Source organism: Dendrobates tinctorius, unplaced genomic scaffold, assembly GCF_039654945.1.
Source record: "Dendrobates tinctorius isolate UK_male_01 unplaced genomic scaffold, ASM3965494v1 ptg000128l, whole genome shotgun sequence".
Classification (NCBI taxonomy): domain Eukaryota; kingdom Metazoa; phylum Chordata; class Amphibia; order Anura; family Dendrobatidae; genus Dendrobates; species Dendrobates tinctorius.
Genome location: NW_027361796.1, coordinates 2,621,811 through 2,646,681, shown reverse-complemented (window position 1 = coordinate 2,646,681; position 24,871 = coordinate 2,621,811).

The window sequence follows — 24,871 nt, the reverse complement described above, 5'->3', positions numbered from 1 at the left end:
GCTTCCACTGTCTACAGGCTTCCGCCCTCAGGAGCCGCAGCCGCATGTGCAGCCACAATGCATGATCTTTGAAACAGTCAAAGTTTTACTAAACAGTCCAAGTTCATCAAGTGGATACAGGTGGGATAGGGCACAGCAATGCAGACTTCTGACTAGTCTGATTGCTGGATGTGGAGTTGGGAAGGAATTTTTCCCCTAATATGGAGCTATTAATATCTGCCTCATGGGGTTTTTGACTTCCCCTTGAACAACGTGTCAGGCTATAGGATGAACTAGATGGACTTCAGTTCAACTTCAACCTTAAAATGGCTTTTGTGAAAATCAGACCACACTGGCATGTCATCCGAGTGCAGTTCAATTTTTTTCCACAGGCTCATAGACACGATTGGCGATCCAATAATTGAATCCAACATGTTCACAGACCCATAGAATAACATGGGGACGAATGCGATTCGTCAAAACGACAGCACTTGTCCGATTTTTAAGGTCACGTACAAGAGCCCTTAGGCAGTGCAGTCTGATTGTTCAATCTTTAATCTGGAAGAAATAATGTTGTGGTTAAACTGTCAACAGCATACACTTTTTATCCATGAATATAACTTCTACATGTGGATTTCTGTGTTCCGGGAAAGATAATTCACTTGGAACATTACGGTCACATAATCTTCTGCTCTATAACATCTGCTTTACATTTTTATGTTAAACAATATTATGAAACAAAATTTTAGTATTAGAATAAGTAGCTCTGTTTTTTGGTATAATAAAGATTTCCTCTTCACTCTGTTCCTGCTTTGGGCATCAAGCTCAAGACCACTTTTACATGTAAAGAATAAAGGTGGAATTTATTACCCATATGAGAGCCACAAAATACGGACTTCTTCCAACTCTCCTAAACCCAACAAAAGTGGTCATTTCATTAGACTCACTGGACATCTAGATTTTACATAAAAGGTATGAAGGGAAGAGAGAACAAGATGAAATTGCTGAAGGGTTAAGTCTTTTGAGTGTCCGATGGTAGGCATACACTCTGCCTTTCTGAAAATAATGCTGGGTCTTATTACACGGACATCCAGCCAAAATTATGAGTAAATTGTAAGAAGATAGTTTCTCGTCACAAATCACATTACTAATTGGCTACAAGTTCAATGGCAATTATCTCCTGTCACAGAGTCATTAAATGACACCTATCAGAAATTTGTCACTGAAGGGGGAACAGATCCTTTGTTCAACTTGTTGAACCCTTTTGTTATTAAAGGGATTTCATTTCACAGGTTTTGAAGAAGTAAATATTTTATTAGTCACTAACCATTTACAGATCATCCATAAACTCTAAGCATCCTGTCAATCCACACTTTACTTTGCACTGTTGTTTTAAAATGTCAATGTAGAGTAAGATGTTTGCATGAGATTGTATAGCTTCAGGGATTTAGCCATCAGAGACAGGAAAATTTCCATACAGAAGTCAGAGATGTTTAATTACCATCTCTGTCTTATTGATTGCTGTATTCACAGTGCTAGCAGCTCTTCCTACCCTAGACTCAGCGATCATGTCAATAAGCTCTTCTTTGCAGCTAAGAGACTGAATTCCTCCTGTAACTGGGGCTAATATACCAGCCCCAGTTACACAAAAAAAACCCCATAAAAATAATGTATTATTTACCCTTTAAGACCTTATCTGAGGCACAGACAAAAATAAACAAAGAAGTAAAAAAATAAACAAAGCCTATGGAGCCTGTTTTTTTACTTATTATTTTTGTTATTTATTAGTCTATTTGACTTAAAGGAGTTGTCCATCTATAAAGTGAACCTGTCAGCTGGATTGTGTTCAGTAAACTACATACACTGTCAGGTCAGCGCCATTATAATGATTAAAATTGTACCTTGGCTGATTAAATCCGTCAGTAGTAAGGGGGCTGTATTACTCGTCAAAAAGAAATCTGACAGGTACCACGCCCCTATCAAAGTGTATCAAACACGCCCCTTTTATACAAGTGATTGAATCACTTTTATATCAATCGCTATTGTTTGATATAAAAGACTGTGTTTGATACGCTTTTATATGACCAATAATGGGTCCCTTTTATAGCCATTGGGTATATTATTTATATGACAATTATTTTAATAAAGGAAACATTTTATTTGAATTGTAAATAAAAATGAGAGACGCTATTTTTATAAAAAGGATGATAGTGTTTATTGAACAACAATCAAATACATTTTTATAAAGCATTACATTTGACATTTACACAGGTATTTTTAGAAGTACATTCAATTACATTTTATTTATCACACAGCACTGCAGTTAATCAAATCAATATATATACATATATATATAAATACAGTCATGGCCAAAAGTATTGACACCCCTGCAATTCTGTCAGATAATATTCAGTTTCTTCCTGAAAATGATTGCAAACACAAATTCTTTGGTATTATTATCTTCATTTAATTTGTCTTAAATGAAAAAACACAAAAGAGAATGAAGCAAAAAGCAAAACATTGATCATTTCACACAAAACTCCAAAAATGGGCCGGACAAAAGTATTGGCACCCTCAGCCTAATACTTGATTGCACAACCTTTAGCCAAAATAACTGCGACCAACCGCTTCCGGTAACCATCAATGAGTTTCTTACAATGCTCTGCTGGAATTTTAGACCATTCTTCTTTGGCAAACTACTCCAGGTCCCTGATATTTGAAGGGTGCCTTCTCCAAACTGCCATTTTTAGATCTCTCCACAGGTGTTCTATGGGATTCAGGTCTGGACTCATTGCTGGCCACCATAGAAGTCTCCAGTGCTTTCTCTCAAACCATTTTCTAGTGCTTTTTGAAGTGTGTTTTGGGTTATTGTCCTGCTGGAAGACCCATGACCTCTGAGGTAGACCCAGCTTTCTCACACTGGGCTCTAAATTATGCTGCAAAATTTGTTGGTAGTCTTCTGACTTCATAATGCCATGCACACGGTCAAGCAGTCCAGTGCCAGAGGCAGCAAAGCAACCCCAAAACACCAGGGAACCTCCGCCATGTTTGACTGTAGGGACCGTGTACTTTTCTTTGAATGCCTCTTTTTTCTCCTGTAAACTCTATGTTGATGCTTTTGCCCTAAAAGCTCTACTTTTGTCTCATCTGACCAGAGAACATTCTTCCAAAATGTTTTAGGCTTTTTCAGGTAAGATTTGGCAAACTCCAGCCTGGCTTTTTTATGTCTCGGGGTAAGAAGTGGAGTCTTCCTTGGTCTCCTACCATACAGTCCCTTTTCATTCAGATGCCGACGGATAGTACGGGTTGACACCGTTGTACCCTCGGACTGCAGGGCAGCTTGAACTTGTTTGGATGTTAGTGGAGGTTCTTTATCCAACATCCGCACAATCTTGCGTTGAAATCTCTTGTCAATTTTTCTTTTCCGGCCACATCTAGGGAGGTTAGCCACAGTGCCATGGGCTTTAAACTTCTTGATGACACTGCGCACGGTAGACACAGGAACATTCAGGTCTTTGGAGATGGACTTGTAGCCTTGAGATTGCTCATGCCTCCTCACAATTTGGTTTCTCAAGTCCTCAGACAGTTCTTTGGTCTTCTTTCTTTTCTCCATGCTCAATGTGGTACACACAAGGACACAGGACAGAGGTTGAGTCAACTTTAATCCATGTTAACTGGCTGCAAGTGTGATTTAGTTATTGCCAACCCCTGTTAGGTGCCACAGGTAAGTTATAGGTGCTGTTAATTACACAAATTAGAGAAGCATCACACGATTTTTTGAACAGTGCCAATACTTTTGTCCACCCTCTTTGTTATGTTTGGTGTGGAATTATATCCAATTTGGCTTTAGGACAATTCTTTTTGTGTTTTTTCATTTAAGACAAATTAAATGAAGATAATAATACCAAAGAATTTGTGTTTGCAATCATTTTCAGGAAGAAACTGAGTATTATCTGGCAGAATTGCAGGGGTGTCAATACTTTTGGCCATGACTGTATATATATATATATATATATATATATATATATATATATATATAAATATATAAAACAGGTCAATATAAGCTCTGTGTGTATTTTCTGTGCTGCTTGTACTTCAGTGATGCAGAAGGGGGGCTAGGGCAGATGTTACTGCATCCTGGGAGCTTTCCTGTAGGATTTCAAAAATGCTCAAAATCGAATACAGAGGATAGCATATATCATTACAATACAATAGGTGCTAAGAAATAGGAAATAGTAGAAAGGAAAAAGATGTCAGAGTATAACATTACAATAGACTAGATACTATCATTTCAATTGAGCAAAACAGAGGGCCTATTTACACAACTAACTCAACAAAAACAACTGATAAACAGATGTCACTGCATCCTAGACACTTTCCAGTGGTAACTTCAATTTGTATTGTTTCTTTGGCTTTTATAATAATAAAGATAGGAAATAGCAGAAAGGAAAAAGATGTCAGAGTATAACATTACAATAGAATAGATACTATCATTTCAATTGAGCAAAACAGAGGGCCTATTTACACAACTAACTCAACAAAAACAACTGATAAACAGATGTCACTGCATCCTAGACACTTGCCCCTTGCAAGTTTCTTTAGGATATACACGCAATAATGGCCGCACACAGTGCTATAATTATTTTGAATTTGTCTGTCTTGATAGCAGAATAATTTGCTATTTCTCTTTAGGAAGATTATAAATTCATCCGGAAAAAGTATGCTGTCTGGCGAGAGTCCATAACTGTCAAAGAATATCGCATTTTTTTCATTGCAAAGTAAAATTAATATCCAATGTTTGCCGCTCTGATTGGACCGATCTGTATTTACGATGTACGCCGCAGGCCTCTGAGTTACTCTATTTGACGGTAGCAAGTCACACGGATACACCCCATAAAATATGGACTCTGTATAGTGATCGGCTTTCAATATCGTAGTGAGCTGCATGGAATCCATCATCAGTAGAAATCATACAATACTTCACGGCGGTTATTAATTTCTAGAATAGACGAATTCACGCCGTATACCACCATATTTATCGTATGAGGTGTGGCTAGTGCAATTTGGATTTCAGAACGCAGGTTCCCAGTTTTTATGAGAGAGAAGTGACCTCCAGGTTCTTGGTCGGCTGATAAATCAAATGCAAAAAATGTATAGCCATTAGTGTTGAGCATTCCGATACCGCAAGTATCGGGTATCGGCCGATACTTGCTGTATCGGAATTCCGATACCGACTTCCGATATTTTTTCAATATCGGAAGTCGGCATCGGAAGTTCAAAGTTGATTGACAGCCTGACGTCATCATGATGCGCGGTGTGTGCGCATCATGATGCGCCGTCATTTCGGGCCTTCCGGGGGTCTCTGCTGGCCTGCCAGGGGGCTGTGCCGGCCTGCCGGGGGGCTGTGTGGACTGCCCGGGGTCTGTACCGGCCTGCCGGGGGGCTGTGCCGGCCTGCCGGTGGTCTGTGCACCCTGTGGGGGTCTGTACCGGCCTGCCGGGGGGCTGTGCCGGCCTGCCGGTGGTCTGTGCACCCTGTGGGGGTCTGTACCGGCCTGCCGGGGGGCTGTGCCGGCCTGCCGGGGGGCTGTGCTGATGTCCGGGGGTCTGTGCAAGCATCGTCCGATGGGACTACAAGTCCCATCTGGCGATGCCTGCTACCATGACAGTGATTGACACATTAGCCAATGATGGGACAGTAGTAGTCCCATCATCCGGCTAATGTGTTAAATGTTAAAAAAAAAAAAAAAAAAATACTACATACATACTACATGCATGCTACATACATACTACATGCTACATACATACTACATACATACTACATACATACCACATATATACTACATACATACTACATACATAACACATATATACTACATACATACTACATACATACTACATACATACTACATACATACTACATATATACTACATGCATGCTACATACATACTACATGCTACATACATACTACATATATACTACATATATACTACATGCATGCTACATACATACTACATGCTACATACATACTACATATATACTACATGCATGCTACATACATACTGCATGCTACATGCATGCTACATACATACTACATACATACTACATGCTACATACATACCACATATATACTACATACATACTACATACAATACATTCATACAATACATACATAGACATACAGTACATATAACATAGAGTAACATACTTACCAATACTTGTCACATTGTTCCCCGAAGCCATTGTCTTTTACGGAATAAATATTAACATAACAAACCACAAAAATACTCACCCACGATCCGAAGCAGTCCACGAGTGTGTCCCACGACGATCTTGGGTAGAGAACTGCAGCATCAGCTGTTGCTGCCGTTCTCTACGGGCTGCAGGAATCCAATGACGGAAGGTAGGTATCCTTCCGCACTGTATTCCTCCGCCACTTAAGAAAAAAAAAAAGTCCCTAGTCTCACTTTATGCCATTGCTGCGTGGGAAAAACAGGATTTTTCTTATTCATAGACATAGGTACATAGACTTGAATGGGACTTCCGGTATCGGAATCGGCGATACCGATACTTTTTTTTAAGATCGGCCGATCCATTCCGATCCGATACTTTGAAGTATCGGACGGTATCGCTCAACTCTAATAGCCATCCATAAATTCTTCTCGGTCAATTGCCAGCGCACAATCAGCCTTCTGCTTTCCAGAAATATGAGCGAGAGCCATATACTCTCTTACAGCTAATTCAATATTGAAATTAGGTTGGAATGGCTGGGAGGGGATCTGCTGACCATCCAAATATAAAGCCGCATGGTTTACATTATAATGATGAAAGTACAGTGGGTTTTTATTATACGTACCGCTAAAGGCCTCATTATCTACTAAACCCAATATAATTACTCGTGGTATGGCCCCTAAAAATAGGTTCTCTATATTAGAAATTCGGGTGCCCCCAGGTATGCTGTACACTTTCATACAGGCCCTATCAATAGTTAAGGCCTGAGAGTGACCAATCCTCACAACGGGAGCCACCTGGACTCTTTTTACATAGAGACATGCATTGAGGATCTGAACTTTAAGGGGGTCCGGGTCAGCGGACATTAAACAGAACGTATCCTTATTTCGCGTCAGTTTGATTTTAAGGTCAAGTCCATTCAATATAAGCTTCGGCTGATTAAAAATATCTGATTTGTCCGAGCAGATCGACAGGCTTAGAATGTGCCACGGCATGGGCCCGCTTGTTGAAGCCCACATTCGCACCATCCAGGATTCGTACATCATGATGCCCAGCGGTATCTTTATAGAATAATCCTGATGTGAATTGGGAGGCTAAAGTCTGTGCGCTGTAATTTAGCAGAGTTTCAATGTAGGCTCTATAGCTGTATAGATTGTCTGATTGTGAGATGAGGCGATCACCCAGGGTGACATCAACTTGATTAAAAAGAGTCGCTAATGGATAGTTAATGAGAGCTACACGGGCTCCATCCGCGATGGCAGAATTATCTTGTTTTACGACCCGGCAACTTATGTAAAGTAGGGTATTATTTAAATCATAATAATATTCACCACTTCCCGATATGAAAAATTCAAGCGGTGCATTGTCCGCCAGAGCCGCAATAGGCTGAACCTCTATAAATATCGATTTCTCAACAGAAACCTGCGTAGGAGGTATTTGAAAAATATCCAGTTCTGATTTCATGCACTCCACCGAAGCATCATGTATGAAGGCCATTTTATATATAATATATTTATTTTATATATTTTCCTAAAAGATGTCTTCAACACAGCGTCTTACTCTTTTCTGGCGTTTGCGTCTTGCCGGAGTGATTTTATTCATGAGCATTGGTGGGGGTGAATAGCGAACACACCTTTTTTCTGTTTTTTAGCAACATAAACAATACCGGAGCCTTCCTGAGGAGGGGTGTTTAGCCTATTCATAGCGGATGCTGAGAAAGAGGCAATGGCATCCTTAGCAATATTTGAAACAGCTGTCTTTACATGGGGCTTTACTAATTCGAGCCCTTTTCTCAATAGAGGAACCGCTTTTCTAAATAAGCCTCTAAATATTCCTGCAAGCCCAGCCCCATACATATACTCATCACCGCGAAAACCCTCTAAACCGTGGCCCGTCTGAGCAATATAGTAGCGGGCATAAATGGTCGGGTCTCCGTAAACACGTTGCGACACCATTTTGACGTGTCAATCACGACGCGGCCTGAAATGTAATCGCAAAATAGTTTTTCCGTACTTGAATTTAACAGGCGTACCCTGATCAGACAAGATAGAGATGCTTACAGAATCAAAGTGATGCTTGCATAGAGGCACATAATCAGGTCTTGTGTATTGAAGTGTGATGATCTCCCCACTTTTACCAGTCACCTGCGCAGTTCTCAGAAGCTGGACGTAAGAATCTCCGACTAGCTGATGGTTAATAATGTCTGAGTAAACAAATAAGGTATAAAATCCGTTCATGATATCTGCGTAGCTCTTCTCCTTGGCGTTAATCACACTATTATCATAGGCCTCAATATAAGGTGGTAGCCCTAAAATATGAGCCAATTTTGGGCCTGGAGCAAAATGTATCGTGGGGGAATCCGATAGAGTAACACTTCTCTTCACTTCATCATAGCGAAGCTTTAACCCTTCGGAGGAGACCTTCAAGCTGTCAATGCGTTCATTAATAGCCCTTATAAGGTCCGAAATATTTAAATAATAGCCTGCTTTTACGAAATATTCTCTTAGAACATCCCCTCGTTTTCCAAGAAAAAATGTGCCTTCGCTATTTTCGAAAGTAAACCAGGTGTGGGTATACTGAAATTCTGTGAGGGCAACTTCATACGGGCCTACAAGATGTACAGGCTTTGCCAGTTTAGTGGTAAAAGTCGAAATCGTGTTGTCTGGGAATAGCTTACTTGTCGCATTACACGCTAGGGTAATATAAAATGATCCAGAATCCATGATTAGAGGTCCGTCAGCTGGTTTTCTTTAATCCAAGTATTAAATTTTTCCGGATATCCCTTCCATTTAACGAGATACAGGGTGGACCCTCTGACGCGCTTTTTTCTTAACACTTTTTCTATTTTGTAGATGCGATTCTCATCCGATGTGACTTTTTGTAGTTCCTCCTTATAAAATGACCCAATCACAGGTTCTCCGTACAAATCCACGATTTTCTAGAGGGGGAATTGGAATTTTGTGTTAATTTCGGATATGATAAATATTTCATCGGTATATGATTGTTCATATGCTTTCATAAATATACGTTTATATTGGACCAATCGTACATTGTCACCAATTTTAAAAGAAGGCTTAATACACTTATTTTTCATGCTAATGCTATAAATATTTTTCCATATTTGTAGTGAATTTTTGCTTGTAACATCAATTGGTCTACATCGAATGGCAGAATGATAGGTTCGATTGTAGCTATCAACCAAATCTGGTAAAATATCAATATACCTATTAGTGTTATTTTTCGTAAAATACCGCCACATTCGAGTTTTTAATGTACGATTAAACCGCTCCACAATAGAGGCCTTAACCGCATTATTCGTAAGATAATGCAGAATATCATATGTTTTACAAAGACGCTTCATCGACGAATTAATAAATTCTTTGCCCCGATCCGTCTGTAATTTCTTTGGTATGCGCTTACCATTTTGAAATATCAGTTCGAATGAACTGGCTACAGCGGCTCCAGTCTTGTTTGATAAGGCTACGCACCACGCAAATTTTGATAGGCAATCAATCACGGTAAGGATATATTTAACATTATCATTTTCCTTCGAATAGTCAATTAAACTCACTAAATCTCCTTGCCACAATGCATCCATGTTTGATACCATGACCTTATTTGTCAGAAATCTTTTTCTCACGGGTTTGTGCAACAAATAGCTATCCTGGTTATTTAACCAATCACGCACAATTGTTTTTTTAATTCCGTAATCTCTAGTTTCTCTATATAATTTATCAATGCCGCAATATGAGGCTGATTCTTTAGGAGTAAAATAATGGTTCTCTAATATTTTTTCATCGTGTCTAGAAGACATCGTCTCATGAACCAATGCCGTCTTTATCAGAAAATCAAAATATATAAAATGAAATTAAATGTGGAATGTAATACAAATATATCATGCTCGATTTCAGTATAATATGAGTATATCATGATTGCTTGGGCCAGCATGATGGGTTGTAACTGGGAGGCTCTTGTGGGTGTTAACTGGAGGTGTAGACTTTCTGCTGATTGCTTGAGGCCTTTTGGTAAGGCGTAACAGGGATGTGAATGAAGGCGGAGTGACCCTGCTCTCTGGCTTTAAAACAGGCCATTAGGTGATGTCCTTACACACATTCAGCATTAGAAACAGTTTCCTGGTATACTGGGCAGCTACTTCTACTCTTTAAAATAGTAAGTATTAACACATTATTTAATTAATATTATTGTCAATTGCTTTCCACTGCATAGTTATAGTTAATAATGTTAAAAATTGTATTTTCCTTAAAATAGATTAACTCAGTTAGAAGAAATATAGATATTTAATACAATATTTATTTGATGTATAATTATTTAATTGATGTACGCATTGTATTTTCCTTAGAATAGATTTACTCATTTAGAAGAAATTTAGATATTTAATACCATATTTATTTGATATATAATTATTTAATTGATGTTCGCGTATAATTTTATTTGCCTTTTGTATCATTTATCATATAGTATATAAAATGTATTTCTACGGCATAGACTTAGATTATAATTTTATATGATAGTACTTCCCACTGCATAGTTATAGTTAATAATTTTAAAGGTATAATAGTATTCACAATTTAAATCATTTTAGTTAAGATGGAAGCCTACGACTTTGAACAACCCGAGCCTCTTCTTACGAGCACACAATGCGACCAACTAGGTAGGTCTTATATTGAATATAATGAACGGAGTGTTAGACAATCTGATTAAAGTTTTGTTTTGTATATTAATTATATAATATTTTGTTCTTTTTCAGAAGAGTCTCTAGCGAGCGCCTATCCTGGGATACTTCGGACTTTGGATTTGGATTCCATAGAAGCATACCCTTTAGCACCTTTTAATGCTGGCGGAGAATCAAGTACTGCAACTTCACATTATGCTATCACTGGTAAGCTGTATATTTGTATAATAACTGCTTTAATCATATGTAGACGTGAAACTAAATACAATTTCTCATACAGATGCTGAGATGCTGCAAGCAGCCGATAAGCAAGAAAACGGCCATGTTACCGAAGAGCCTTTAAATCTGGCGAATCCGCTGCGGAGGCAACAAACATATCAAAAAGGTAAGAACATATGGAAAAAGTAACATCTCTTTGAAAAAAGAGTCCGTATGTATGCAGGGATGAAATTTCCCCTAATTTCTTATACAGGTGGCCACCACTTGAAAGAACTCTATAATGTTGATGGGCCCATGGTTTCTAACAGGCCTAAAAAGCCGCGGAAACCACGAAACACATTGCTCAAGATTAGGGATCCCAGGGTTTCTATCAGGCCTAGCGGGAAACCAAAAAATATGGCGCTGCTGATTCGGAAAGGTAATGTGAGCTTGAAAACAATAGATAATCAGTACCATGAAGAAAATCATTTCAGGCCTGTGTAATAGTTTTATTTTATTTACAGCAGATAAACGAGCGGCAAGAAAAAGGCTATATTCAAATGAAAATACATCCATCCCACTGACGGTGAATAGTGAGACGACTATGAACCCAGAGCCTGCAGAAGGCCAATACCCAGAACAATCTTGTAAGTATATATTTCGTTTTTCTGTAATAATGATAATAATCTTTATTTATATAGAGCTTACATATTCTGCAGAGATTTATAATTCAGCCATTCCTAGACATCCAGTCATAAGTAACAATCAAAACAATAATTAAAGCAAAATTAATGAGGCCCCTGCTCATAAGGGGTACAACCTAAAATACTATCTTTATACAAACACTTATATGTGTTTCTTCACTATCTGGTACATGTAACATTTCCATTGTTACTCAAGCTTCATGGACATCTGACACATGTAACTTTTTTCTTTTAGATACAAAGAATATGCTAAAAAAAAGATGCACAGCCTTTGCTGTAGCCTCAAGTACTGCAGGAGCATACTTACGGGCCAACGCAGATCCCCCCCACAAAGAGTTAATCCGGCAGTGAGATCAACTCCGCTTTCACCAATCATTGTTCTGTCGGATGAAGAAAGTCCTGTGAAACCCAAGCGACCTAGGAAGGCGGTACCGAAGACTTCAGCCCGAAAATATAACGCCGACTCAGCTCCACCCAATAATACACATTCAATCATTTCCGTGGAAGGTGTGGCACAAGCTGAACGTGAAGCCATCAACAGAGAAATTGATCAGCTTGCTGAGGGTAAGAAGACCTCTAATCTGGACAATATACGTGTGTGTCATACTATACACCCTGCAGATATTACTTTTGCAGGAACGGCTAATGAATTTGCAATTGTAAATCCTTTAAAGAGACGAACAGTATCAACCCAGACCCGGAGGGCAAGTAAAAAACAAAAAGTACACAATACCCCAATTACCCCTGGGTGGCCTGAAGAACAGTATAAGGTGTTTCATGATATGGCCCCTCAGTACCTAAATTACAAAAACGTTATTACTCATCTTAAATATTTCTGTGACACTTATGAAAGGTTACAAACTGCGGCACCAACACCTGACATTGTTGATGAGCTATATGCGTTCAAAAGAGACTGTGCAGATGGTCCATCAGTCTTTGAGAAACCAAATAAAAATAATTCAATGTGACTAGGCTTGGTTGGTTATGGTCTGCAGAAACTGTCTAAAATATCTCCACAAAGGGGTTATAGATCGAGAACAATTAAACGCGCTCAAAGGCTGTTGATTAGCGCAAGACGTTCACTAGCCGCTAGAAGCCTGCGAGAGCCAACTCACAGACCGATAACTACACAAAACCCTCAGCTGTTGATACATGCACAGAGCCCCTCGTTTCACAGCCATGATCCCCCTAGGGGTGTTAGCCCCGATGTGTCTCCAATTGCTCAAAGCTTTGAGCCTCTTGAAACACAGGCTGAAAATGTACATGATGTTGCAGCTGACGGTCATGTTGATGATAATGTACAGGACGTAGATCATTCAGTATTTTTACAACATTTTTATCACCATCAAAGAGATGTCCGCAATTTCAATGCTCGCATGTATATTGATCATTTCAGATTTGTAAATTTAGACCGCATTCAATCATTTGTAGAGGCTCTAAACATCATGCATGGAGCCATTCAGTCTTTACTGGACAGAGTTATCAGAGACATTGACCCTGGTGACTTTGTTCAGTTAAGGCTTGAAGGCGGTGACACGTTAGATCCCATTTTCACTACAAAACAGACAAGGGAGGATTTTAGTTCTGAAGCATTCTTAAATGCCGTAGCTCGCACATTGCAAAGCAATGCTGAATGCCTAGCAAACAGCTCCCTGAAATTAGTCATAACAATTATTAAAAACAGACGCGGCGGCATAAAAAGACGTCTGAAATCTATAGCGAGTAGTCAAATCATTAAGCAAAAGAAACGATGGCTTTACGACTATAATAATTACATCACAAATCTGTGTTTTGCCGCTAGCGTGTGCGCCCTGATCACCGACACTGATGTTGGTGATACAGTTTTACTGAATCGTGCTAAATCCATACACGCGGCCCTGGCCATCCCTGAGGACCAGCTTATAAGTTTTAGTGATATTGAAGCTTTTGAGAAACATCTGGGTATCAACATTAAAGTATTATACTACAGTCAGGGTGACTAGCGATATTTTCAAACAGGTAATACCCCTAGTGCTAGAACTATTTTCATATTGCATCATGATAATCACTACTACGGTATCAAAAATATGAAGGGTTTTATCGGCGCGGATTACTTTTGTGAAAGATGCAATTCGTTGTTTCATCACAAATTTAATCATTCGTGTCAATATTTTTGCAAGGCTTGTCAAAGAGAGAGTTGTGTGGAGAGAACCGACATGGATCAGCCGCCTCGCTGTCCAATTTGTCGTGTGTTTTGTCGGTCCAGTGAGTGCTTAGACCACCACACTCATTTATCTGCAGATAATCCAACATTCTGCAGACTTAAAATATTTTGTGATAAATGTCATCATTTTGTCCCCAGAGAAAGTGATTCCGAACATAAATGTAAAGGGTTGCGCTGTCCTGTCTGTCACAGACGTTTAAATAAATTTGATGAGCACCTTTGTTACATGCGCCGGTATGTACCAAAGGAGGCACCAGATCAATATATATTTTATGACTTTGAATGTATGCAGGAGACAGGTACGCACATCCCAAATTATATTTATGCTACAACTCTGTATGGTAGCCCCTCCTGGGAGTTTGAAGGTAAATCAGCAACTCATGATTTTGTGCAATTCTTTACATCCGGTAAATTTTCTGGATATACGTTTATTGCCCACAATGCTGGAAGATACGACGCGTACTTTATTGTTAAGGAACTAATTTCTGAAAAACTCTGTGTGAAATTAATATCCCGAGGTGGCCGTCTCTTGTGTGTAACACTGCCTGATTTGGAACTGAGGTTTATTGACTCCCTAAATTTCATACCGATGAAACTTAGTAAGATGCCACAGGCTATGGGGTTCTCAGGCTCAAAAGGACATTTCCCCCACTTTTTTAACACCGAAGAAAATCAAAACTACCAGCTGTAAAATATTATGGGGTAGAGTACATGTCACCTAGTGAGAAAGGGGAATTCATGGAGTGGTATGAGACGCAGGAAAATACAACTTTTGACTTTATTTCTGAACTAAAGTCTTACTATAAACAAGATGTTGAGATTCTGAGACACTCATGTGAACTTTACAGGGAGCGTGTCATGGAAATGACGCAGAAAAATGTTAAAATATACTGTAAGCAAGAAAAGAAAAAAATTGAAGTGTCCAGATGTGTTGATCCTTTTCAACTCGTAACCCTTGCATCTGTATGTATGTCAATGTACAGGTTTAAATTTCTTCCAAAAAAGACCATTGCCATTTTACCGGGTGATAATTATCACAAGACACAAAAACGGTTTTCATCACCCGCTATACAGTGGCTCATGTATGTATCCCACACAGAGAACATAGCAATCCAACATGCTTTAAGAGGTGGTGAAAAACGAGTTGGGAAATATTTTTTAGACAGTTATGCCTATGTTAATGACAGACATATTGCATTCGAATTTCAGGGGTGTTTTTATCATGGGTGTCCAATCTGCTATAATGAATACGATTCAAATAAGGTCACAAACACCTCCTATGGTCAATTATATTATGCCTTTTTAGCTAAAAAACGTTTTCTGCAGTGGTGTGGCTACACAGTGAGAGTCCTGTGGGAACATGAATGGAATGAAATGATTCAAAAAGATTCTAATCTTCAATCATTTCTTCTCCAAATGGAATTCCCAGCCCCTTTAGACCCCCGCGATGCTCTTTATGGGGGCCGTACTAATGCCATTAAACTTTATCACCAACTGAAACCTGGGGAGACACTACATTACTATGATTTCACCAGCCTGTATCCTTTTGTAAACAAAACTAAAACATATCCCATTGGTCATCCACACATTATCTATGAGGGTTTTGGGTTCATTAAAAAATACTTTGGAATTGCCAAAGTCAAGGTCTACCCTCCGAGGGATTTATTTTTTCCTGTTCTACCGGTAAAACTCAACAAAAAATTATTGTTTCCTCTATGCTACACATGCTCTGTAAATTCGCAGACAGAGGAATGTACACATAGTGATGAAGAGCGGGCTCTGACAGGTACATGGTGCACTATAGAGCTTGAGATGGCCATAGAGAAAGGCTATAGGATAGCCCACATCTATGAAATTTGGGATTTTCCTAAAACCAGTGACCGCCTGTTTTCTCAGTACATTAAATTACATCTTAGGGATAAGCAGGAGGCCTCAGGCTATCCTAGCTGGTGCACTGATGACAGTAAGAAACAACAGTACATTGATTCCTTTCTTGAAAAAGAAGGGGTTCAATTACGCTCTGAAAATATAGGAGAGAACCCTGCTAAGAGACAGATCTCCAAACTTTTCTTACATTCTTTATGGGGAAAGTTTGCCCAGAAGTCTAATTTACCATGTACCAGCATTATTAGCGATCCTGATGAACTGTTTCAACATGTTTTTTTACCGTATTACGATGTTTCGATGTTGCATTTTATTGATGATGAAACTGCAACAATAGATTGGAAATATACAGAAGGACACCACACCGTCAACAAGAACACAAACATTTTTATAGCCTGTTTTACAACAGCGTATGCTAGACTAGAGCTTTACTCTCTGCTGGACAGGCTGCAGGAAAGGTGTCTTTATCACGATACTGATTCTGTTATCTTTGTGCAGAGAGAAGGTGAGTGGAGTCCTCCTTTAGGTGATTACCTGGGGGAATTGACCAGTGAGATACCTGATGACACTTACATCACTGAGTTTGTATCTGCTGGTCCAAAGACCTACGGATACAAACTCAACACCGGTAAAACTGTCTTAAAAGTGAAGGGAATAACATTAAATGTTGGTAATGCTCAATCTATTAATTTCAGCAATCTAAAAGATCTTGTTCTCGACTACCCGCGTAATTCCAATTCTGAAACGCAAAAACGTATTGTCGTCGAGCAGCCCGGCATTGTGAAAAATAAAAAGTTCTGGTCCGTTGAGACGAGACCGCTAAGAAAAACCCAAAAGTGTGTTTACACAAAGCGCAGACTATTAGACGATTTTACCACCGTGCCATTTGGATATTAATTGTGACTCGTGATGGACCCACGTTTGCAACATCCATTCTCGTGTATTTTAGCAGGCCCGTCTAATTCTGGAAAAAGTTACTTTGTAAAACAATTGTTACATAATATTGACACTCATTTTTCTCATAAACCTGATAATATTGTTTGGTTTTATTCCTGCTGGCAGAAACTATATGATGAAATCTCTCATTCTTTTCCCTTCATCAGATTTGTGGAGGGTCTGCCGCATACATTCGTAGATGATGAATTATTCCCTCCTGACAAGGTAAATTTGACTATTGTTGACAATCTCATGGAGAGTGCTAGTGATAACTGCAAAATAGAAAAAGCATTTACCAAGTATGTCCACCACAGAAATCTCAGCATTTTCTACCTGGTACAAAACATATTTTGTCAAGGAAAGAAAAGCCGCACGATAAATTTAAACACAAAGTACATGGTCCTTTTTAATAACCCTCGGGACAAATTGCAAATTGTAACATTAGCACGACAAATGTATCCAGGAAAAACACGCTATTTCTTAGAAGCTTTTGAGGATGCCACGCGGGAGCCTTATGGGTATTTGTTGCTAGACTTAAGAGCTGATACCCCTGAGGATCTTCGCTTGAGGACGGGACTGTTTCCTCCAGCGTTACCAGCTGTGTATGTTCAAAAGAAAAATACTTCTAAAAAGTGAATTTTAAACAAAATCAGACATTCTACACTACGACCATAGTGTTGTAAAGATGTCGGAGAGAATACGGCGTAACTGGAAGCTCTTAAAAACACTGGTGAAGGCCCCGCCTTCTATCAGAAAATCTATTTTGTGCAATGCAAGTCATGATTTAATTACAGCTATAGGGGAGATTGCGCTAAACATCTTAAAAGGTCGAATCCCTCTGAAAGAGCGACAAAAAAATATACTAAAAAAGTGGCGAAAAGCTATAAAAACCATGAGTAATAAATCTCACAGCAAAAAGAAAAAGAAGCAGCTACTAAAGCAGACTGGTGGATTTATAGGTCCTCTTTTAGGCTTTGCAATCCCAATAATAACAAGCCTGCTTGCCGGCAAATAATGGAACATACCGAGAAAATGTATCTTGTTCCCAAGCAGGAGCTAATCAAACTTCGGCCCCCTATCACAGACATTCGCCAAAGCGTTATCCAACGTCTTGATGGTGAAATTAGTGAGATTTTACAGCGTCGTGACATGCCGGAAGACGTGAAAATTAAAAAATATAGTGATGTACTGCAAAGATACTTGGTTCATGCTAAACAAGATGCTAAGGAGCTATCAACTTTAAAGATCATTAACACTCCAGAATCTGATCACCAACAATTGTCAAATTCACCCATTGATAAAAGCCCCGCTGTCAATGAAATTGTAAGTCATGTAAATCCACGATATAAAAAGAATGCAGAACTTCTACTAAACAAGATGTTGCAAAACAAAAATATTACATCGTGGAATGATAAAAGTGAGTTTATTTTCAAAGTAACTGTAATACCCGGCTCTAATATGCTGGATTTGGTGCGTAACACAACTCAGAGCCATGCCCTAACTGGCAGGAATTTACCAAGGGGCTGGAATACATTTATGCACGCTATGGCCGAGTTAAATATGCCATCCACAGTTGTGGGCAATTCCGCTAATAGAGTCCATTTAGATAAATTAACCCCTTCCTGACATGAGACGTACTATCCCGTCCACGGTACCCGGGCCCGTATGACCGGGGACGGGATAGTACGTCTACTGCGATCAGCGGCGCCCACGTGGTGAGCGCCGCTGATCGCGGCCGGGTGTCAGCTGATTATCACAGCTGACACCCGGCACAATGTGTCAGGGGCGGTCACGGACCGCCCCCGACACGTTAACCCCTTGCACACCGCGATCAAACGCGATCGCGGTGTACCGGGAGTTAAAGGGAAGCATCGGCAGGGAGGGGGCTCCCTCCGTGCTTCCCTGAGCCCCCCACGGCAGCGCAATGTGCAGCGCTGCTGCGGGGGGCTCCTTTCCTCCAGGCCCCCGAATCCAAGATGGCGACGGGGGCCTTCGGGGGCCTGGGGAAGCTGGCTTCCTCAGTGCCTGCAAAGCGCAGGCATGAGGAAGCCTTGTGCACTGCCTGTGACAGATTGCTGATCTGTCACAGTGATCTGTGATGTGACAGATCAGCGATCTGTCACAGGACAGTGATGTCCCACCTGGGACTATGTAATAAAGTAAAAAAAAATTAAAAAAAATCGCCAAATAAATTAGTAAAAAAAAAAAAAAAAATATTCCCCAATAAATTCATTTTTTTAAAATAATAAAAAAAAAAAACAATAAATGTACACATATTAGGTATCGCCGCGTCCGTAACGACCTGCCCTATAAAACTGTCCCATTAGTTAACCCCTTTAGCGAACCCCTTAAAAAATAAAAATAAAAAACGAAGCAAAAAATAATGATTTATTATCATACCGCCAAACAAAAAGTGCAATAACGCGCGATCAAAAAGACGCATATAAATATCCATGGTACCGCTGAAAACGTCATCTTGTCCCGCAAAAAACAAGCTGCCACACAGCATCATCAGCGAAAAAATAAAAAAGTTATAACTCGCAGAATAAAGCGATGCAAAAATAATTATTTTTTATATAAAATAGTTTTCATTGCATAAAACCGACAAAAACCTAAAAAAAGACCTAAATGAGGTATCGCTGTAACCGTACTGACCCGAAGAATAAAACCACTTTATCAATTTTACCGCACGCGGAACGGTGTAAACGCACCCCCCCAAAAGAAATTCATGAAACGCTGGTTTTTGTTCATTCTGCGTCCCAAAAATCGGAATAAAAAGCGATCAAAAAATTTCACGTGCCCGAAAATGGTACCAATAAAAACGTCAACTCGTCCCGCAAAAAATAAGACCTCACATGACTCGGTGGGTCAAAATACGGAAAAATTATAGCTCTCAATATGTGGTGATGCAAAAACTATTTTTACAATAAAAAGCGTCTTTTAGCGTGCGACAGCCGCCAAACATAAAAACTGCCATAAATAGTAAATCAAACCCCCCGTTATCACCCCCTTAGTTAGGGAAAACTAATAAAATAAAAAAATGTATTTATTTCCATTTTTCCATTAGGGTTAGGGCTAGGGTTAGGGCTAGGGGTGTGTTGGGGTAGGGTTAGGGTAGGGTTAGGGCTAGGGCTAGGGTTAGGGCTAGGGTTAGGGCTAGGGTTAGGGCTAGGGTTAGGGGCGTGTTGGGGTTTGGGTTGGAGTTAGAATTGGGGGTTTCCACTGTTTGGGCACATCAGGGGCTCTCCAAATGCAACATGGCGTCTGATCTCAATTCCAGCCAATTCTGAGTTGAAAAAGTCAAATGGTGCTCCTTCCCTTCCAAGCTCTGCTATGCGCCCAAACAGTGTTTTACCCCCTCATGTAGGGTATCAGCCTACTCAGGACAAATTGCAAAACAATTTTTGGGGTCCAATTTCTCCTGTTACCCTTAGGAAAATAAAAAATTGGGGGCAAAAATATCATTTTTGTGGAAAAAAATGATTTTTTTATTTTCACGTCCGAGTGTTATAAACTTCTGTGAAGCACTTGGGGGTTCAAAGTGCTCACCACACATCTAGATAAGTTCCGTGGGGGGTCTAGTGTCCAAAATGGGGTCACTTGTGGGGAGTTTCAATAGTTCAGGTACATCAGGGGCTCTCCAAACGCACATGACACCCGCAGACCATTCCATCAAAGTCTGCATTCCAAAACGTCACTGCTTCCCTTCCGAGCCCCGACGTGTGTCCATACAGTAGTTTTCTCCCACATATGGGGTAGCAGCGTACTCAGGACAAATTGGAAAACAACTTTTGGGGTCCAATTTATCCTGGTACCCTTGGGAAAATAAAAAAATGGTGACTAAAAGATCATGTTTGTGGAAAAAATATGAATTTTTTATTTTCACGCCCGGGCGTTGTAAACTTCTGTGAAGCACTGGGGGGGTCAAAGTGCTCACCACACATCTAGATAAGTTCCTTGGGGGGTCTAGTTTACAAAATGGTGTCATTTGTGGGGGGTTTCCACTGTTTAGGTACATTAGGGGCTCTCCAAAGGCAATATGACACCCGCAGACCATTCCATCAAAGTCTGCATTCCAAAACGTCACTACTTCCCTTCCGAGCCCCGACGTGTGCCCATACAGTAGTTTTCTCCCACATATGGGGTATCAGCATACTCAGGACAAATTGGACAACAACTTTTGGGGTCCAATTTCTCCTGGTACCCTTGGGAAAATAAAAAAATGGTGACTAAAAGATCATGTTTGTGGAAAAAATACAAATTTTTTATTTTCACGCCCGGGCGTTGTAAACTTCTGTGAAGCACTGGGGGGGTCAAAGTGCTCACCACACATCTAGATAAGTTCCTTGGGGGGTCTAGTTTACAAAATGGTGTCATTTGTGGGGGGTTTCCACTGTTTAGGTACATTAGGGGCTCTCCAAAGGCAATATGACACCCGCAGACCATTCCATCAAAGTCTGCATTCCAAAACGTCACTACTTCCCTTCCGAGCCCCGACGTGTGCCCATACAGTAGTTTTCTCCCACATATGGGGTATCAGCATACTCAGGACAAATTGGACAACAACTTTTGGGGTCCAATTTCTCCTGGTACCCTTGGGAAAATAAAAAAATGGTGACTAAAAGATCATGTTTGTGGAAAAAATACAAATTTTTTATTTTCACGCCCGGGCGTTGTAAACTTCTGTGAAGCACTGGGGGGGTCAAAGTGCTCACCACACATCTAGATAAGTTCCTTGGGGGGGTCTAGTTTACAAAATGGTGTCATTTGTGGGGGGTTTCCACTGTTTAGGTACATTAGGGGCTCTCCAAAGGCAACATGACACCCGCAGACCATTCCATCAAAGTCTGCATTCCAAAACGTCACTACTTCCCTTCCGAGCCCCGACGTGTGCCCATACAGTAGTTTTCTCCCACATATGGGGTATCAGCATACTCAGGACAAATTGGACAACAACTTTTGGGGTCCAATTTCTCCTGGTACCCTTGGGAAAATAAAAAAATGGTGACTAAAAGATCATGTTTGTGGAAAAAATACGAATTTTTTATTTTCACGCCCGGGCGTTGTAAACTTCTGTGAAGCACTAGGGGGGTCAAAGTGCTCACCACACATCTAGATAAGTTCCTTAGGGGGTCTAGTTTCCAAAATGGTGTCATTTGTGGGGGGTTCCACTGTTTTGGTACATCAGGAGTTTTCCAAACGCGACATGGTGTCCGATCTCAATTCCAGCCAAAAACGTCAAATGGCGCTGCTTCCCTTCCGAGCTCTGCCATGCGCCCAAATAGTGGTTTACCCCCACATGTGGGGTATCAGCGTACTCAGGACAAATTGCACAATAACTTTTAGGGTCCTGTTACCCTTGGAAAAATAAGAATTGAGGGTGAAAAGATCATTTTTGTGGAAAAAATATGATTTTTTAATTGTATGGCTTTATGTTATAAACTTCTGTGAAGCCCATGGGGGTTCAAAGTTCTCACCACACATCTAGATTTGTTCCTTAGGGGGTCTAGTTTCCAAAATGGTGTCATTTGTGGGGGGTTTCCACTGTTTTGGTACATCAGGGGTTTTCCAAACGCGACATGGTGTCCGATCTCAATTCCAGCCAAAAACGTCAAATGGCGCTGCTTCCCTTCCGAGCTCTGCCATGCGCCCAAATAGTGGTTTACCCCCACATGTGGGGTATCAGCGTACTCAGGACAAATTGCACAATAACTTTTAGGGTCCTGTTACCCTTAGAAAAATAAGAATTGAGGGTGAAAAGATCATTTTTGTTGAAAAAATATGATTTTTTAATTGTATGGCTTTATGTTATAAACTTCTGTGAAGCCCATGGGGGTTCAAAGTTCTCACCACACATCTAGATAAGTTCCTTAGGGGGTCTAGTTTCCAAAATGGTGTCATTTGTGGGGGGTTTCCACTGTTTTGGTACATCAGGGGTTTTCCAAACGCGACATGGTGTCCGATCTCAATTCCAGCCAAAAACGTCAAATGGCGCTGCTTCCCTTCCGAGCTCTGCTATGCGCCCAAATAGTGGTTTACCCCCACATGTGGGGTATCAGCGTACTCAGGACAAATTGCACAATAACTTTTAGGGTCCTGTTACCCTTGGGAAAATAAAAATTGGGGTGAAAAGATCATTTTTGTGGAAAAAATATGATTTTTTAATTGTACCGCTGTACGTTATAAACTTCTGTAAAGCCCTTGTGGGTTCAAAGTTCTCACCACATATCTAGATAAGTTCCTTGGGGGGTCTAGTTTCCAAAATGGGGTCACTTGTAGGGGGTTTCCACTGTTTAGGTACATCAGGGACTCTCCAAACGTGACATGGCGTCCAATCTGAATTCCAGCCAATTTTGCATTGAAAAAGTCAAACGGCGCTCCTCCCATTCTGAGCTCTGCCATGCGCCGAAACAGTCGTTCCCCCCCACATATCAGGTATCTGCGTACTCAGGACAAATTGCACAATAACTTTTGTAGTTCAATTTCTCCTGTTACCCTTGGTAAAATAAAAAAAATTGAACCTGAAGTATTTTTTTTATGAAAAAAGTTAGATGTTCATTTTTTTTTAAATATTCAAAAAAATTCCTGTGACGCACCTAAAGGGTTAATAAACTTCTTGAATGTGGTTTTGAGCACCTTAAGGGGTGCAGTTTTTAGAATGGTGTCACTTTTGGGTATTTTCTATCATATAGACCCCTCAAAGTGGCTTCAAATGTGATGTGGTCCTAAAAATAAAATGGTGTTGTAAAAATGAGAAATCGCTGGTCAACTTTTAACCCTTATAACTTCCTAACAAAAAAAAATTTTGGTTCCAAAATTGTGCTGATGTAAAGTAAACATGTGGGAAATGTTAGTTATCAAGTTTTTTGTGTGCCGTATCTCTGTGATTTAAGGGCATAAAAATTCAAAGTTGGAAAATTGCGGAATTTTCAAAATTTTCGCCAAATTTCCATTTTTCTCACAAATAAATGCAAGTTATTTGAATGAAATTTTACCACTAACATGAAGTACAATATGTCACGAGAAAACAGTGTCAGAATCACCGGGATCCATGGAAGCGTTCGAGAGTTATGACCTCATAAAGGTACAGTGGTCAGAATTGTAAAAATTGGCCCGGTCATGAACGTGCAAACCACCCTTGGGGGTGAAGGGGTTAAAAATGCCCATGAATGAAACTGATGGCGTGTATAATCCTCGAGCCCTATCCACCCCCAGTCGGGCAATCCGTCCTTTACACTTCTCACCATTAGGTATCACACAAGGTCCACTGATGCCTAAAAAAAGTACTGTTCCATTACTACAGTCCATGTGGCTCACTATGTAACATTGTTTCTGTTCAATTGTAATGCATTAAATTATTATATAAGAAATGTGATGTATATATTTATAATATTAAATATACAAATTGTTATATATGAATGTAACGCTTTTTGTAACACTTTATACTGTCCTGTATTATATATATTTTGATTTGATTAACTGCAGTGCAGTGTGATAAATAAAATGTAATTGAATGTACTTCTAAAATGACAGTGTAAATGTCAAATGTAATGCTTTATAAAATGTATTTGATTGTTGTTCAATAAACACTATTATATTTTTCATAAAAATGGCGTCTCTCATTTTTATTTACAATTCGAATAAAATGTTTACTTTATTAAAATATTCACCATATAAATAATATACCCAATGAATCGATACTAATTAAAGTATAAAATGTCTATAAAAGGCAAACATTTGATTCCTTTATTAAAATATTGGTCATATACATAATATGCCCAATGAACCGATACTAATTAAAGTATAAAAAGGATATAAAAGGGCCCTTTATTGGTCATATAAAAGCGTATCAAACACAGTCTTTTATATCAAACAATAGCGATTGATATAAAAGTGTATCAAACACGACCCTTTTATTCTACTTTTATTCTACTTTATTAAAAGTAGAATAAAAGAGAAAATAATTGGACATATAAATATTTTGTCCTATAATACCTTTTTATATACAATTTGATATCAAATTGTTATAAAAGTGTATCAAAC